Here is an 18,422-nt window from a genome sequence, read left to right as displayed (position 1 = left end):
GATTAACATCCCTTTGAAATAAGGAGCTAGCTGCAGACGGGTCATTAACATGTCAATAGCTTGTAACACATGAATCCATTTTACCTCTAACCCACAATTTAACCAAGCAGGGAGATTTACACTGACATATCCTTCACACCAGGATCTTGTCTTGCATACCAACGGTACACAATTATCGTGCCACAAACATGAACGTAGTGACGTATTTCGAGGAATTTCAAGACTTGAGCGCCACTTTCTGGGCCCCTTCTGCTAATGCGGTGTTTGAGCATTGATTTCGAGCATGCGTGTTTGTACTTTTCGACTTTTGTGTACCAACCATACGAAAATCAGACGTGGAGCAGTTGTCCTCCGAAAATTTACTAGCCTGTCCAACATTTATTGGATGAAAATTGGACAACAATTGTTAAAAGGAGCGTACCAGCGGTAAGACTTTAGGACAACAGTCTGTTAACAGACAACCCCCTTCCAACAATCGTACCGTGTGTACGAGGCTTAAGACCCCCTTTCACACCTGAGCAATTTTCTGCTTGACGTTTTAAAACACTCAACAAGCCAAACTTCTATTAATTTCAATGGCCCCTGTGCACATGTGAGCATTCTGTCGCCTGACGCTCCAAATTTTTTTTAATGAGGGTTTTGTCGTTCCCTTTCTGCCCAAACAGCAGTTTTCCACACCTAGTTTCCTCCCCTCCACTTAGTTGTTTGTTTCTATTGCCTAAACACAAAAACGCCTGAAGCTGTTAAACAGGTTGTAATACCCTTTAGAAAAAGCTTTAAACAATGCAAGTAAATCAGTATGCTCAGGTGTTAATGGAGCCTAACAGCTTCGGGGTCTGAGGATAGAACCCGAGCATGCAATGGGGGACAAAGGCCTCAGACTCCCAGAAGAGCCCTGGGGCTTTATCCATTGCTTTAACGACAAATGGAAGTGCAGCGCAACCAAATCAAAATATATGCCTCCCACAAAAACATCTGGTTAAACTTCATGAATAAAGAACTATACAGTATATAAAATAAGTGCATAAATTCAGTAATTTACATGGTTTAAAGAAATATCAACACTTTTATCTTCCACGTGATATCTCCACTATATCGCCACATATTCCTCCTTTCTGCGACTGCTATCAATTATATAATTATGTATTTCACCTCATTGCTGTAACGAATTGTAAAATGCATGTTTTACCATGAGTTGCCACAATTAAAGCAGTGTATGTACAGTTGTGCATTGCATTGCCATTTATTATGAATGAATTGCACCTAAATTGTAATGCACCACAGTGTACAGGTGTGAGCAATTTGTGTGCGTTGCTGTAAGAAATGTGGCATGAAACATTTTAGGTGTGTTGCGTCCAGTTCAAATTGTATGGAATTCTTAATGCAACACATGAAATGCACATCTATGCAATGCACCAGTGAGAATGGGCTCTTGCAGAGGTCGGCTGCTGGAACACAGAGGGGGAGAGATAAGAGACTGGAGCAACCAGCGACGTGAGAATAATACCTCCCATTAGAGGAAACTTCGTTTGGCACTTTTTATTTTGGCTGGTGACCATATCACTTCAAGGATTATGCGAACTGCTGAGAGGGAAGTCAAGATTTAAAGGAAGTGTAATTTTTTTTTTTTTATATATATATATGCATTATGTTAAGCACTATAAAAATTCCTAATTTTGCTAGGTAAATATGCCATTTTGTACGATCGGGAATGCACATATCTAATGAGCGCCCAACGGTGCTGTAAATAAGGTATTTCCCACCATAAAGTTACACAAGGAGACGTATAATCTTTTTACAGAATGGATTACACAATTTCACAAGGTCTTTAACTAAGGTTTAAATTTGGAATTACAGAATTTCACAATGCTGACTCCTAAACTGTTAAGGGCAGAATTTTTTTTTTCTGCATACCGTAAATAAATAAGACCTCCCCTAAAAATAAGCCCTAGTGTGTTTTTTGCCACCAAATTTAATACAAGACACGGTCTTATTTTCAGAGAAACACGGTAGAAGAGAAATGATCTGTATATGTATTGAGCTGGAGTACACGTGTTCTAATCATTTGATAATCTGGCTAGGTTCGGGTTGGAGAAGAATTGATCGATGAATGAAGACTGAGATCTAGCCAAGAATATTAATTACAATATTAATGTCACCTTTTCTTTTACAAAGTATTTTATTTGTAAAACAATTAAATTCTACAGGTTACGTTGACAATGAGATGGTTACATGAAACTGAACATGCAGAAAAAAAGATTCCAACGGAGGGATGCGATTAGAGGGTTAGAAACATCGCCAGAACAATGTAAAGGTAGTTGAAGTCCACGTGGTGGAGCAGTCGGTGCGCCAGATTATGATGCATGGTGAAATAAGACCAAGGCGGATTAGATGAACAAGTGGAGTACAAAGTAGTCAAATCAAAGTAATGTTGCCTTTTCATATGTCCCTTGCCTTGTGTTTATCTGCATTACAAACATTCAATCTTTAGATTTGATTAAGATTATCAGTAAAATTACACCATGTTCAGCAGATTGAAGGTGCATATAAGAGAAATGATCTGTATGTGTATTGAGCTGGAATGCAAGTGTTCTAATCCCATGATAATCTGGCTAGGTTCGTGTTGGAAATGATCCATGAATGAAGGCTGAGATCTACCCAAACCTGATGAAAGCCGTTTGTATTCTCCTCTTGCATGTATCTTTTACTCTTCTATCTGAGTTCTTCCTTTTCGGTCCCAGATTGCCATTTTAAAAACTAAAGTACATAGTACATTTTTTACAAATCAGAATAAGATGCTGATTCATATTTTCTAGTACTCTGATCTGAAGCTTGGTGAATCTTGTATTTTTCATGTCCTTTAACTTTTTTCTTATTCTTTTCTCTCCAGCGCGTCTCCTGTAGTTGGGCAATAAGGAATCCATTGTTTGCTATCCCAGCAAGCATCCCACCTCTTCGGAAAGTAAACCTTGTGCCTGTACTGATTATTATACTTCGCTGTTCTGCCAGTATGGGTCCATTAAACCAATAGATGGTTTAATGAAACTATTTAAAAAAAACTCACAAATTGATTTCATGAAGGTCCTGGTATCCAAAACTCCTTCTGGTGTGTTGTCTTTTGTCCAAATTCTGAAGGAGGAAAACAGGCTAATTTCCAAAAACCACAAATACTTTTTTTTTTGTCAAAGCTAAATGAACAAGCTGAAGTTATAAGCTGATTGGTTGCCATGCACTGCTGCACCAGATTTTGCACTCTCCAATTTTAGTAAACAAACCACACTGTAGGCTGAGCCTATGTTTTGTTAGGCTAGCCTGAAGAACGGTGTTGCCATCCTTTTTGCACGTGGAGCAGACAGTGGTAACAGCAACTCTGCTGTGTATTTTGATGTAGTTAAGGAAGGGTTGTTTTCACAAAGGGGTTATTTATCCAAACTGTTGAAATAAAATGTTTTTTCTCAATTTTCTGCACTTTTACTGGCATATTTATATTTTGTTATTGATGAGGATATGTAATATAACCACCCAGGTGTATTCTTGGGTAATGCAAAATAACACTTCAGTGACCCATCAGATCTGAGAGACAAATCAATACACACAGAGAACAGTTTGTGTTCAAATAAACCAGACATCAATTGATACACAAAGCAAAGTACAGTATTTATGCAGTTTGTAAACACAATAAAGTGGGGGCATCGGAGTGACTACCCTTATCAGTATAAGACATACGTCCAGGGATGGACTGGCCATAGGGACTACAGGGAGTTTCCCGGTGGGCCGATGGCTCAGTGGGCCGTTTTTTAAAACAGAGACTCTCTCAGACCCCCCTGTTTCTCAGTCCCCCCCCTCTGTCTCTCAGTCCACCCCTCTGTCTCTCAGTCCCCGTGTCTTTCATTCCCATCCTTTTTTAGCCCCCTCCTCTGTCTCTCAGACCCCTCTATCTCTGACCCCCACTCTGTCTCTCAGATCCCTGTCTCTCAGCTCCCTCCCTCTGTCTCTCAGCTCCCCCCCCCCTCTGTCTCTCAGCTCCCTCTTCTGTCTCATTCACTCCCTGACTCTTAGGCTGCTTTCACACTGGGGCAGGCATTGTCGGTAAAAGACTGCTAGTTTTAGCAGCACTTTACTGTCATTTTAGCTGCACTATTCGGCATCTAGCAGGCGCTTTTAACCCCCACTAGCAGCCAAATTCAAGGTTAAATGCGCCCATGTAGCGCTGCTGCCAAAGTGCTTTGCAGGCGCTTCAGCTGCGGTGGCCAATTTATTTCAATGGGCAGGAGCAGTTTGTACACCGCTCCTCCCCCGCCCCAAAGATGCTGCTTGGAGGACTTTTTTTAACGCCCTGGCAGCGCCCCAGTGTGAAAGCATTCAGGCTTTCACACTGGGACTGCAGCGGAGGCGTTTTACAGGCGCTATTTTTAGCCCAAAAGCGCCTAAAAAACACCTCAGTGTAAAAAGGGGTCCTACACTCACCCCTTCTCTTTTACACTCACCCCCCTCTCTCACCCCCTTTCCCTCAACCCTCTCTCTCTCTCGCTCTCATTCCCCTCTCTCTCACCCTCTCATGATATACAATAATGGATGTAGGGGCCTTTTATTGAATTAAAGTGGGCCACTCTGGATGAAGTCCAGGGCCAAATTTTTGTCCCAGTCCAACCCTGCATACGTCATCTATTTAGCAAGCATCTGCTTCCATCCTGACAATGCATATTTCTCAATTACGTATATTACAGTTAGGAAAGAAAATGTATTCAGGCTTTGGCTAAAACTACAAGAATGCACAGCTCCATATATGTGAAACACACACTGGAAGTTTCTTCATGGACATGGCTCAACCACAAAAACTGTCAAACTCTTTAATTCTATGTAAACCAAAAATGAGTTTTGTTAAGGCAAAACTCTACCCAACAATATATATATATATATATATATATATATATATATATATATATATATATATATATATATATATATACACACATATGTGAATTTAGAAAGAGGGAAATAATTAGTGTGACGGTAGTAGAATGATATGATATCCCCGTCAAACATTCCCTTCTTTCCATAAAGAAAGTCACCCAATATTCCATGAGGAGGAATATTCCTGGGATCGCCCAATAAGCCACACATGAGTCAGAGCTTACTGCTGGAACAAGACAGACTTTAATGGTACAACACACAGCTTATATGTAATTTACAAAACTGTTACAATGACAATATCCGCCCCCCCTCACACTGGGGCTTCCATACAGATGATAGGCAGACACTTCGGAGTCGACCCTGAAGACATTTCTTTAGATAATGACATCAGTGAAGGTAATTACTAGTTGTAACAGAATACGTTATCTAGACAGCTTGGCCTCGCATATAGAAGAGATAATTACCACAATGAAGCAATCAGAATAATTAACATGAGCCACTTCTAATCACAGTAAACACAGGTCTCCTTCACACACACAATAGATCAATTACCCTTTGAAATAGGGAGCTGGCTGAAGAAGGGTCATTAACATTTCAACAGCCTGTTAGCAGAGGAGTGAGTCCCACCTGAAATCACTTTCCCTCTAACACACACACAGCATTAAACAAGCAGGGAGAATTACACTGAAGCATATCCTTCACAATTGTTTTATACATTCTCTTACAGTTATTATATTTAAAAATCACAATTTTTTTTAGCTGTTTCAAAGTGAAAAACCCATGCACTCCATGGTACTTCAGTGATTTGGCATCACATTCTGCGGGTTACACTGGCCACAGCTCTCCAAGAACCTGAATATGCTCATACTTTCTCATTCCAAACACACCAGCTTTATCCCCACCAGTCATGAACACCAGCATGGCTCTCAACCAAGTCCTCCTGCTCCATGTGCCAGGAGCCATTCAGACCTTTAAGTCTGAGAGAGAGAGGGGACCTGGTATGGTTTGATACTACAAAAGCACATTTATAACAATTATTTTTGTTGTTGAATTTTCCACCGTGGAGATTCACAATCTCCGTTTGTCCTGGTGATCATTCTCAGTGAGACATAAGTGATAGGACATTTTCCAGTGAGGGCATTTGTTCCACTGACAATTCTTTCCTATCACGTTGGACCGATTTTCTCTTGACAGGAAGTGAAGTAAAAGCCCTCCAATGGGACATAAACAGCAAAATATATTTTAATTAATTGGATTAACCCCAGCCTCCCAACCTTTAAAAACGATCTTTGATCAGGCCCACGTAGATCCTCTTATAGCTGTGAACTGTTTATTTGGGTGGTCCATGTTCCTGTTTAGAAATTTTGAGATCTGCGTTAATCTAATCCATTATTTCCCATCATGGCTGGATTAAGGGGGGGTAAAGAACAGCATCAATGCTTTCTGGTCCCCCCAGATTTGCAGGAAGTGCAACCCCATGCAAAGCTGTTCATGGTTTTGTTTCATGTTTAGGGTTGAAAATTTCTTTATTGTCAATATCAATAAGAACAATGTTAAAATTACATCTGAGAGACATCCAATAATAGACAATGATAGTGAGTCAGCTCAATGGCTATCGCCCAGAGCTCGACTCCTATACATTACAAGGGATGCCAACTGTTGTCTGCTGTGAGGAACCTTCAAAACCAAAGGTCGTTCATGATAAAACTATGTAAAAGTAAAACAAATCAAATGAGAAAAAAAAAGAAACCCAAGTAAGGGAATGGACAGAGTGTGAGGGGAGTAAAAAGATAGAAAGAGCATTCATAGGAGAGAGAAAGAACTACTGGAAAAACATTATATATAGGGGATAAGACACCTGGGGATTACCACCTCCACCCACCCTGTATTTAAGCTGTGTTCTGCGATGACCCTGTCTGGTTTGAGAGCATAGTCGTAAGGGTATCCAACGAGGAGAAGCGGAGCCAGATTGACCACAACACCTTGTATGAAAGGTGTCGTTGTCTAATACAAGCATCTCCTCCATTCTTATACTATCATTAATGGTCGACCCATTGTGATAGGGGAGGTGTGGTAATTTTCTTCAAGTATAATGGAATGAGCTGTCGTGCTGTGGACAGAAAAAAGCAGAGAAAACTGCGATGCCATAGATCAGGGAGTATTGAGAGGAGGGAAATCGCTAGAGTGGGCGACAGATTCCTCATAAATTTTATTATAGCATGTAAATACCTGAGTCCAGAAAGGACTTATCGTCTCCCATTCCCACCAGACATGTAGCTATGGTATACCATTTTCTTGTGAATAGCAGGATATTGTAGATTTGTGGGTAAAATTAAAGGTCTGCCAATCCACCCTGGAGATGTCCTTTCCCAAGTCTGCGGACCACATCCTGGTATAGGGTGGCAAGTCATCATGTGTAAGAGCTTGTATGAGACAGTATACAGATGAGAGAAGACATTTTGGGCATTTTTAGAGCGGGAGTTGTGGGCCTCTGAAACCAGTTTAGATTTACAGAGGAGATCTAGTGCTAGAATTGTTGCTGGCACTCTAACGCACGCGGCGATACCTCACATATGTGGTTTAAACGGCGTTTACATATGTCGGCGGGACTTGCGTGTACATATTTATTTATTTTTTTACACTTTTTTATTTTATTTTATTTTTTTTATTATCACTTTTATTCCTATTACAAGGAATGTAAACATCCCTTGTAATAGGAATGTGTGTGACAGGTCCTCTTTATGGAAAGATGCGGGGTCAATAAGACCCCACATCTCTCCTCCAGGCATGAAATCGGTGAAAGAAAATTCACCGATTTCATGATTACTGTTGCTTAGCAGCCGCAATCGTGGCTTTGTTTACTTACGGGGACCCGGGCGTGACGTCATCATAGCGCACCCGGGTCCTCCGACGGTCATAGAGATGACTGGTGACCATCTGGTCACCAGTCATCTCTATGCTTCCTGCCAGCGCCGGACGATTCGTTCTCCGGGCCCCCCGATGGCACAGGAGAGCCCGGAGAAGCACCGGATGGCGGCGGGAGGGGGGATGTCCCCACCCGCCGCCTATAAGATTGATCAAGCGGCGGAACCGTTCTTATGTTGCACAGAATCGCCGGCAAAAGAGAAGGATATCTGAATAATGCCTCTAGCTGCAGGCATCATTCAGATATCCCCCCCACAAAGCCCAGGACGTCATATGACATCCACCCGGGATGTGGACGTCATATGACAATGGGCTGGTATTGAAGTGGTTAAGCAACGCTTTTTCGGCCGCTAGTGGGGCGCTTTTAACCCCCCGCAAGGAATTACCTTAATTTGTAGGGATTTCCTCCCACTTCCTGTTTGGCTATGGGACAGGAAGTGAAGGGAAATCTCCTCAATAGGACACAGAAGGCAAAAAAAATAACAGACGGGTTATAACCCTCCCTTACTCTATCCAAAATGAAAAAAAAAAGTTTTGGCTATATTTCTACTTTACTATCCTTTCATGTGTGAGTTCGGCCTGTCTGCCTCTTTCCACAACTTGCCTGCACACTTTGCTGTATCTCCTCTGCTGTTTACTATTAATGTCTAAGGATTACATATCCCATGGTACCTTGCTGCCAGCAAGCAGTGCTTATTGTCCTGTCTCCACCTCCTGAAACTCCTCCTCTCAGCACCTCCATAGTTCAGAAGTCGGGCTCTGTATAATGTGTGACACAACAGTACCTACTCACTACGTGTCACAGAATTCAAGGGAGTAAATGTATGTAATTCTACAAACTTCAATATCATTCAGATTAAAGTAGGGTGACCATATTTTTTTAATTAAATCCGGGAACATATATTTTTGGCAGCAATCAGCGGCTCTATGCCTGTCGCCGCCCGCCTCACAGCCTGTCAAGTCTTACTCTCCGGGCCCCGGCTACTAGCGGCTACTGGGGAGCGGAGAAAGTTCACTACACCAGGGAAGGCAAGGAGATAGGAAGGCAGCTGGCCGGGACTTGAGCCAAGGCAGAAGAACATGCGAGCGGAGCTGAATGGGAAACTGAAGAGCAGCACATGATCATCAGAAAGGGGCACAGATAATGAAAAAAATATACCCCCCCCCCATAAGATAGTAGGAGCAGCAGGGCAGGGGGGGGTGTAGTTCAGATTTTTTTTTTATTCTGCACAGACTGTCTTTGAAATTGTCCCAATTGTCCCCTGTTCAAATCCAAACCGGGGACAAAACCGGGGACAGACTTGGTCCGGGGACAGTGTCCTCAATCCGGGATGTCTGGTCACCCTAGATTAAAGGGTTGTTCGAATTAAAAACAAAAAAAATACATTAATCGCGTGCCCCAACGGAGAGCCGCTTTCCCTGGGGGCACCCGTGCGGGCGCGCTCCCAAGTCCCGCTGCTACGTCTATTGACACAGACAGCGGGACTCAGCCCCGCCCCCACTCCCGCCAATAGCTCCTGCTGCTATTAAAGGGGTTGTAATGGATGCCCACTAACACACAGCTCTTTTCTCTATCTGCAAAGTAGAGAGCGTCCTGACACTCCTGCTCGCCCCCTCAAGAGGCTTTCTCCACACCAGGGAGAAAGCCTTGCATTACTGTGTGGAGTTACAGACAGAAGAACAGGAAGTGAGGGTTTCTCAGAAGAAATAAGGACATTTAAAAGCAAAATGAAAGGATGTGCTAAGTGAAGGAGGACTGCACTAAGGTAAACAAAGGTGTAGCGCTCACCCCCGAAGGAGCCGCTGGTTATATATTGGGATGGCGTGTTACCTCTGTGATGGTCTAGGGTAGACGATGAGAGCCTTAGTAAATGGAATGTCCACACAGCAGATGTCTTTTCTTGTGCTTTTATTTTACCCAACACGGTAAACAGTAAAACTTGAAGTAGATAGCAAAGAAGGATGAGGAGAAGAATCAGCGGATTCAGGCATAACGATGCGGAAGTAGTCCTGCTTCCAACGATACTTTACTTTCGTCACCACTCCAGCCCAGTGTTGCCAACCTACCAGATTGAAATTTACTGGCACGACACCCGAAATTTACTGGCGCAGCCATGTTTTCACTGGCATTACATTTTTAGGTGCAAAATTCAGTATTTAGGCTACAAACAAGTACGCTAGGCAAATAGCAATGTGATTTAAGGTAGATATTAAGGTAAAAAAACATACCGTATTTATCGGGGTATAGCGCGCTCCCGCGAATAGCGCGCACCCCTAAAGTTGCCCCAATTCCTGTGGAAAAAATATTTTTTGTACTTACAGTTTTGGTGTCTTGCGCGCCGTCCATCGGCGGCCTCGTCGGGTCCAGCGTCCGTCTGCGGCTTCGTCGGGTCCGGCGTCCTTCTGCGGCGTCCTCGCATCCTCCCCGCTCGTTTCCCGCACCAAGTTTGAATACTGCGCCGACATATACAGAGCGCAGTACACTCGTGTATTGTCGGGCAGGCTCGGCAACTCTCGCGCTGACGTCCTGTACGTCCAGGATGTCAGAGCGAGAGGAGCCGAGACTGCCCGAAGATACACGAGTGTACTGCGCTCGGTATATGCCGGTGCAGTATTCAAACTCGGCGCGGGAAAGCGGGTATCGGCGTATTTTCAGGGCAAAAAAGTGCGCGGTATACGCCGATAAATACGGTATTTGTTATTTTTAATATAAAAAGGGCAAATTATTTAGTCACATCAGCCCCTGCCTCCATCCCCCTTTGCCACCAACACCCCCTGCCTTCACCCCCATCTGCGGAGCCACAATCTCCTCCTGCCTCCAATCACCCCCTGCCTCCATCGTCCCCTGCCTCCATCCCCCTCTGCAGTGCCACCAACAACCCCTCTCTCCATCCCCACCCTCTGCGGTGCCACCAACACCCCCTGCCTCCATCCCCCTCTGCAGTGCCACCGCAGCCACCATCACCCCCTGCCTCCAATCTCCATGCGCAGTTTCCAGCCGAACCGATCTCGGCTATTTTTACTGGCACATTTCCTCAACCATGGACATTTACGAACGGGGGAAAAAAGTGCTTTTTTTTACGAACTGTCCGTAAAAAAACGGACGGTTGGCAACACTGCTCCAGCCGGAGTGGGTATAATGTACCTGGACAGGCCTCTCACACCGACCTGGCAGCCAGGGTATCACTCGGAACTTTGAGGGAAAAGATCTCTGCCACAGACCCTCCCGAGAACTTAGATCATGGAGACAATCCTCCTCGGTAGAATCTGTGTTAGAATCGCCTTCAGGGAGTATTTTCACTCAGGTTACCGACTGACAGGTTGCTGACATCCAGCCTCTCAGTGTCCGGTTACCTTGATCCCCGGTGGATTGTCTAGGCCCAGCCTCTCTTGGCTCTCCTCAGGCGGACTCCCCATCGAACAGCTATCTTGCTTGGGATCTTCTCAGAATTGGGGATCCAGTCGAATACTGGGACCCCGCCACAGCTTTAAATGTTCCGGGCCGACATGGTCCCGGGAACCAGGAACACCTTGTGGCACGCGCACCCCAGCCTGGTAGGCCAGCTCGCTGGGGAGCCGTGATGTGTGGTCACCCTGAAGGTGGGTGCCACACCAGGAACAGAACCCCCGCCTTAATGTCGTCTGCTCCAGAAGTACCCTCCCCCAGCATGAGGGAAACTCCCTCCTCATTGGCTTCTGGCAAGAGGCACCCTAGCCTGAACTCCACTGTCGCCACCTGTCGCTCCGGGGTGGTATGACACCCCGGCAACAACAGAATGAGCCCACAGTACAGCCCAGCTAAAGCAGAGACCCAATTTGAACAAATCAACTGGATGAGAGCCGACTAACTCTCTCCTCCCCCTTAAATTTAGAATAGCACTGGTACTTGAAAGTACACAGGCGCTACGAAGATATTTAGGGAAATAAATGTTTACCTCTACAACCCCTTTAATCTATCAAATGAGGAGAGCAGCAGCAGCTGGAACGGACGGGCTTAGGTAGAAAAAAGGGGGGGGGGGCTCTGGGCAGAGCTGGAGCACAAAGGGTTTTTCAGCTTAATACATAGAATGCACCACTAAAATACATTTCATTGTATTTTCTTTCTGAAAATCTAGATTTGAGTTATGCTAATATTGCGAAACATGAAAAAATGCAACTGCCGTGTTTTTATTCTACGGGTCCTCTGCTTTCAGAAAAAAAAAATGTTCAGGCGTTTTAGGTGCATTTTTATGTAAGAAATTCAAGCCTTGAATGGTTGGGGATTTTTGACCTTCGCACCAGATAGTAGACATGTGCACAGAAAAAAAATTAGTTTTTTTTTGTTCCGTTTCGTATCGTTCCGTAGGTTCGTTTCCCATTCGTTTTTCGTAAGACGCCCGTTTTCCTGTTCGTTCCCGTTCGTTTTTCGTACGACGCGATTTTTCCGTATTCCGATCGTTTCGTATTTTGGTTACCGTTTTATTTTCGGACATGCGGGATGGTTCGTTATTCTGTTTAATTCATGTTCGTTACTTGTTAGACAATAATTTTCGTGAATTTTCGTCATTTTGTACTTTCGTAAATATATCGCGGGATTCGCGGCACTTTCAACACGCGGCTCATCCATATTAACTATTGTTAAGCCCCATACACTTGGTCAGACTTTTTTTAACAACAAACATAAAAACGATCGTTTTACCGAACGTTCGTTCGTTTTTAAACTCCATCAGAAAACCATTTTTGGGTTCCAGGTTCAAAAGTCTGGCCAACTGATCTCCATTCAGACGAAAATCCACAGAAAAGTACTGTACTCAGCACAAAAGAGAAGCTGCTTCACTAACTAACTACACTCACTGCCCATTCAAAAAAACGAAAATTACATCTTATAACAAAAGATTTGCATTCTGTATTTTGAAACCAAATTACGAACAGAAAAAAGGAATTCAGAATACAGAATACAAATCTTTTGTTATAAGATGTCATATGAACATACAAACAGAAAAAGGATTCAAACAAAATACAGAACGAAAATCTTTTGTTAGATGTCATAAGAACATACGACTGAAAATCAAAATACGAACAGAACAAGGATTTAAACAAAATACAGAATGCAAGTCTTTTTGTCATTTTCGTTCTTTTGCCGTTTTCGTTGTCGTATTTTCGTCGGATCGTTCGTTCGTATTTGCGGTTGTTCGTTATGCGTCTCATTCGTAATCCCGTCGTTTTCGTATTTTGGTGCTTTAATTTCTTCGTATGTACACATTATTCTGCGGGTACGAAAATGAAACTTTTCGTACGAAAATAACATTCGTACGAACGGGAATGCACATATCTACCAGATAGAGCCAAGCCAAGAGAAGGAACTTGGCCCTGGTTTAGCCTAATTTATTCCCCCAGCTATTCTACAACACATTGGGTCAGATTCTCAGTCAGCGGCGTATTTCTGCGGCGGCGTAATGTATCCGATTTACGTTACGCCTCCGCAACTTAGACAGGCAAGTGCTGTATTCTCAAAGCACTTGCTCCGTAAGTTGCGGCGGCGTAGCGTAAATCGGCCGGCGTAAGCCCGCATAATTCAAATTTGAGTCAGGGGGGCGTGTTTTATGTAAAACTACTGTGACCCGACGTGATTGACGTTTTTGCGGAACGGCGCATGCGCCGTCCGTGGAATTTCCCAGTGTGCATTGCTCCAAAGTACGCCGCAAGGACGTCATTAGTTTCGACGTGAACGTAAATGACGTCCAGCCCCATTCACGGACGACTATCGCAAAAAACATAACTTTTTCAAATTTCGATGCGGGAACGACGGCCATACTTAACATTGGTACGCCGCACTTATGCCTCATATAGCAAGGGCAACTTTACGCCGGGAAAAGCCTAACGTAAACGTTGTAACTTTACTGCGTCGGCCGCGCGTACTTTCGTGAATTCGCGTATCTAGCTAATTTGCATACTCGACGCGGAATTCGAAGGAAGCGCCACCTAGCGGTCAAAAAAAAAATGCAGTTAAGATCCGACGGCGTAAGAGACTTACGCCTGTCGGATCTAATGGATATCTATGCGTAACTGATTCTAAAAATCAGGCGCATAGATACGACGGCTCGGATTAGGACTTACGACGGCATACATGGCGCTGCGCCGTCGTAAGTCCTTTCAGACTCTGGCCCATTAACTTTATATTTCTTTATAGGTTCATTCAATTCTATTCTCTTCATAGATGACATAATTATATTATATTATTTCAATCAACTTGATTTCTCAATTACTTGTCGTCAAATAGCTGCCATGAAGCTATGATTATGACACTTTATGTTACATAATCTTATCCTACAATCCGCTAGGTTATCTAATTTCATTGAAATTTATAAGAGTTACTTTCCTGAATGATTACGCTTTTTTTTCTACTATACTATTGTACATGTTCTGTTAATGGAATATCTATTTCTATTATATTATTGTATATGCTCTGGCCCAGATTCACGTAGAATCGGGCAAATCTGCGGCGGCGTAACGTATGACATTTACGTTACGCCGCCGCAAGTTTTACGGGCAAGTGCTTGATTCACAAAGCACTTTCCTGTAAAGTTGCGGCGGCGTAGCGTAAATCCCCCGGCGCAAGCCCGCCTAATTCAAATGATCTGGGTAGGGGGCGTGGATCATTTAAATTAGGCCCGTTACCGCGCCGAACGTACTGCGAATGCGCCGTCCCTAAAATTTCCCGACGCGCATTGCGCTAAATGACGTCGCAAGGACGTCATTGGTTTCGACGTGAACGTAAATGGCGTCCAGCCCCATTCACGGACGAGTTACGCAAACAACGTAAAATTTTCAAATTTCGACGCGGGAACGACGTCTATACTTAACATTGGCCGCGCCTCCTAATAGCAGGAGCAACGTTACGACGAAAACGAGTTACGCAAACGACGTAAAAAAATACCGCCGGGCGCACGTACTTTTGTGAATCGGCGTAAGTAGGTAATTTGCATACTCTAGGCTGAAAACGACGGGAGCGCCACCTAGCGGCCTGCGTGAGAATGCACCCTAAGATACGACGGCGTAAGAGACTTATGCCAGTCGTATCTTAGGCTAATGTTGGCGTATGTAGCTTTCTGAATACAGAAAGTAGATACGCTGGAGCAGATTTGAATTTACGCGGCGTATCTATGGATACGCCGGCGTAAATTCTATCTGAATCGACCCCACTGTTAATAGAATTGTATTGATAATTATAAAATTCAATAAAATATTTGAAACTGAAGAAATTCTAGCCTGTGTGGAAAAAAAAGGCTCTGGCAGCAAAAGGTTAAAAACAGCCCCATGTCTAACATACATTTAATCCGCCATTGCACAGAGATGTCTGTTATAGAGTAGGATCGGTAGATTGCTCTTCAGCACCTCTATTGTTTTGTCGCTTGCTCAGTGTGCTGCAAATTGTAGTGTTCCCAAGGTGCAGATCACAGAGCAGCCTGCAGAGGGCGACAAACACCAGTACATGTTTACAATGGCAGCCTTTCACCTTCTGTCTTGTACTTGCTTCAACCATTCTGCCATATACCTATGGCATTTTTATTGCTTTTTCTAACCATAGGGTTGCCACTTGTCTGGGATTCACCCAGGCAGTTTGGGTTTGGAATCATGCGTCCGGGTTTCAGACTGCCTGAAACCCGGACACATTGGCCCAGATTCAGGTAGAATTTGCCCCTTTTTTACGGAGGCACAGGGCAACGTTTTTGCCCTGCGCCCCCGCAAATTTACTGCGCTACCCGCGATTCACGGAGCAGTAGCTCCGTAAATTGCGGGGGCGCTGTGTAAACTTGCCCTGCGTAAGGGCGCCTAATGTAAATGATCCCGTAGGGGGGCGGGAATCCTTTAAATTAGGCGCGCTCCCGCGCCGAGCGTAGAGCGCATGCTCCGTCGGGAAACTTTCCCGACGTGCATTGAGGCAAATGACGTCGCAAGGACGTCATTTGCTTCAGAGTGAACGCGAATGGCGTCCAGCGCCATTCACGAATCACTTACGCAAACGACGTAACATTCAAATATCGCGACGCGGGAACGACGGGTATCCTTTAGCATTGGCTGCGCGTGCTATTAGGATGTGCAACCTTACGCGAAACCCGACGTACGCAAACTACGTAAATTGCATACGCAGGGCTGGCGCAACGTTGTGAATCGGTGTTAGTATGCAATTTGCATACTATACACTGAGCACAATGGGAGCGCCCCCTAGCGATCATCGCAAGAATGCAGCCTAAGATATGCGGGCATAAGAGCCTTATGCCACGCAGATTTTAGGCTGCAGTCGGCGTTACAATGTTCCTGAATCAGGAGCATTTGTAACGCCGGGGCAAGTAAGCAATTGCGCTGTGTAACCTATGGTTACACAGGCGCAATTGCTTCTTGAATCTGGGCCATTATTCAGACTGGACTATGGCTTCCCTGCAGGGTTGCTGGCTGCAGTTGGCTAAGCTTTTTTTCACACTGCCCAAAGCCAACACTAACAATACTAACAATTCCCCCACCCCCTGCCCCCCCACACTGGCAGAAGAGGAGAGGGGGCTCGATCTGCACCTCTTTCTCTCACCCTTACCCCACTGTGTCTGCCCACACTCCAAACCCTGGCGCTGTGCCCAGAAAAGGATAGTGCTGGGCTGGAAATTGGAAGTCTAGCAGCCTCAGATATGCCTGAATGAGAGGTGCTGACTGCCAAGGGGTGAGTGAGCTCACCATCCATCCCTGTCTGTGACTGAAGTCTCCCCCTTCTCTCTCCTGCCTCTGAGTGAGTACACTAAGGTAAATCAGGGTTCTCAGAGCACCCCTTACATCAGAGTTCCCCTTTACACCAGGGGCCACAGTGTTCCCCCTTACACCAGAGTTTTTTCCGTACATCAGAGTTCCCCTTTACACCAGAGGCCATAGTGTTCCCGCTTACATCAGAGTCCTCTCCGTACATCAGAGTTCTCAGTGTTCCCCCTTAAATCATGGTTCCCAGAGCATCCCTTATGTTAGAGTCCCCAGAGTTCTCCCTTACATCAGAGTCTGCAGAGTCTCCCCCCTTACAGTGTAATGGAACTCTGCGAGTTCAGATGTAATAGGGGAACTCTGTGTACTCTGATGTAAAGGGGGACTCTTGTTATTAACGCCATATGATTATAAATGTAATTTAATAGCAAAATATATGTATAGTTTATACCAGGGCTCGACAAATCCCGGGCGCCAGGTCGCCATGGCGACTAGAAATGGTGTCCTGGCGACTTGGCTTGGAAGGTGGGCGCCATCTGGTGGTGAGCCGTTGGTATTACAAGTTATTACCACCAGATGTGTGAGCTGGCGCCATCTGGTGGTGAGCCGTTGGTATTACAAGTTAAGCATTACAAGTTAAACAGCAATTCTAAGGTCATTTTTCACTATTTTTCACTGCCATCTTCTTCCCTCTAATTAGAACCCCCAAACATTATATATATTTTTTATCCTAACACCCTAGAGAATAAAATGGCGATCATTGCAATACTTTCTGTCATGCCGTATTTGCGCAGCGGTCTTACAAGCGCACTTTTTTGGGAAAAAATTACACTTTTTTTAATTAAAAAATAAGACAACAGTAAAGTTATCCCCATTTTTTTTAATATTATGAAAGATAATGTTACACCGAGTAAATTGATACCCAACATGTCACGCTTTAAAATTGCGTCCGCTCGTGGAATGCCGCCAAAACTTTACCCTTTAAAATCTTCATAGGCGACGTTTAAAAAAATCTACAGGTTGCATGTTTTGTGTTACAGAGGAGGTCTAGGGCTAGAATTATTGCTCTCGCTCTACCAATCGCGGCGATACCTCACATGTGTGGTTTGAACACCGTTTACATATGCGGCCGCTGCTCATGTATGTGTTCGCTTCTGCGCGCAATCTCGTCGGGACGGGGTGCGTTTTCTGGCTCCTAACTTTTTTAGCTGGCTCCTAGATTCCAAGCAAATTTGTCAAACCCTGGTTTATACTATTAATAACCACCTAAGACCCGGACCTTTAGGCAGGTAAAGGACCTGGCCAGTTTTTGCGATTCGGCACTGCGCCGCTTTAACTGACAATTGCGCGGTCGTGCGACGTGGCTCCCAAACAAAATTGGCGTCCTTTTTTCCCCACAAATAGAGCTTTCTTTTGGTGGTATTTGATCACCTCTTCGGTTTTTATTTTTTGCGCTATAAACAAAAATAGAGCGACAATTTTGAAAAAAAATCAATATTTTTTACTTTTTGCTATAATAAATATCCCCCAAAAACATATAAAAAAAAATGTTTTTCCTCAGTTTAGGCCGATACGTATTCTTCTACCTATTTTTGGTAAAAAAAATCGCAATAAGCGTTTATCGATTGGTTTGCGCAAAATTTATAGCGTTTACAAAATAGGGGATAGTTTTTTTTTTTTTTTTTTTTTTTTACTACTAATGGCGGCGATCAGCGATTTTTTTCGTGACTGCGACATTATGGCTGACACATCGGACACTTTTGACACATTTTTGGGACCATTGTCATTTTCACAGCAAAAAATGCATTTTAATTGCATTGTTTATTGTGAAAATGACAGTTGCAGTTTGGGAGTTAACCACA

Source organism: Rana temporaria, chromosome 4, assembly GCF_905171775.1.
Source record: "Rana temporaria chromosome 4, aRanTem1.1, whole genome shotgun sequence".
Classification (NCBI taxonomy): domain Eukaryota; kingdom Metazoa; phylum Chordata; class Amphibia; order Anura; family Ranidae; genus Rana; species Rana temporaria.
The sequence above is the reverse complement of the archived record's forward strand: the minus strand, read 5'-3'. Positions refer to the sequence as shown.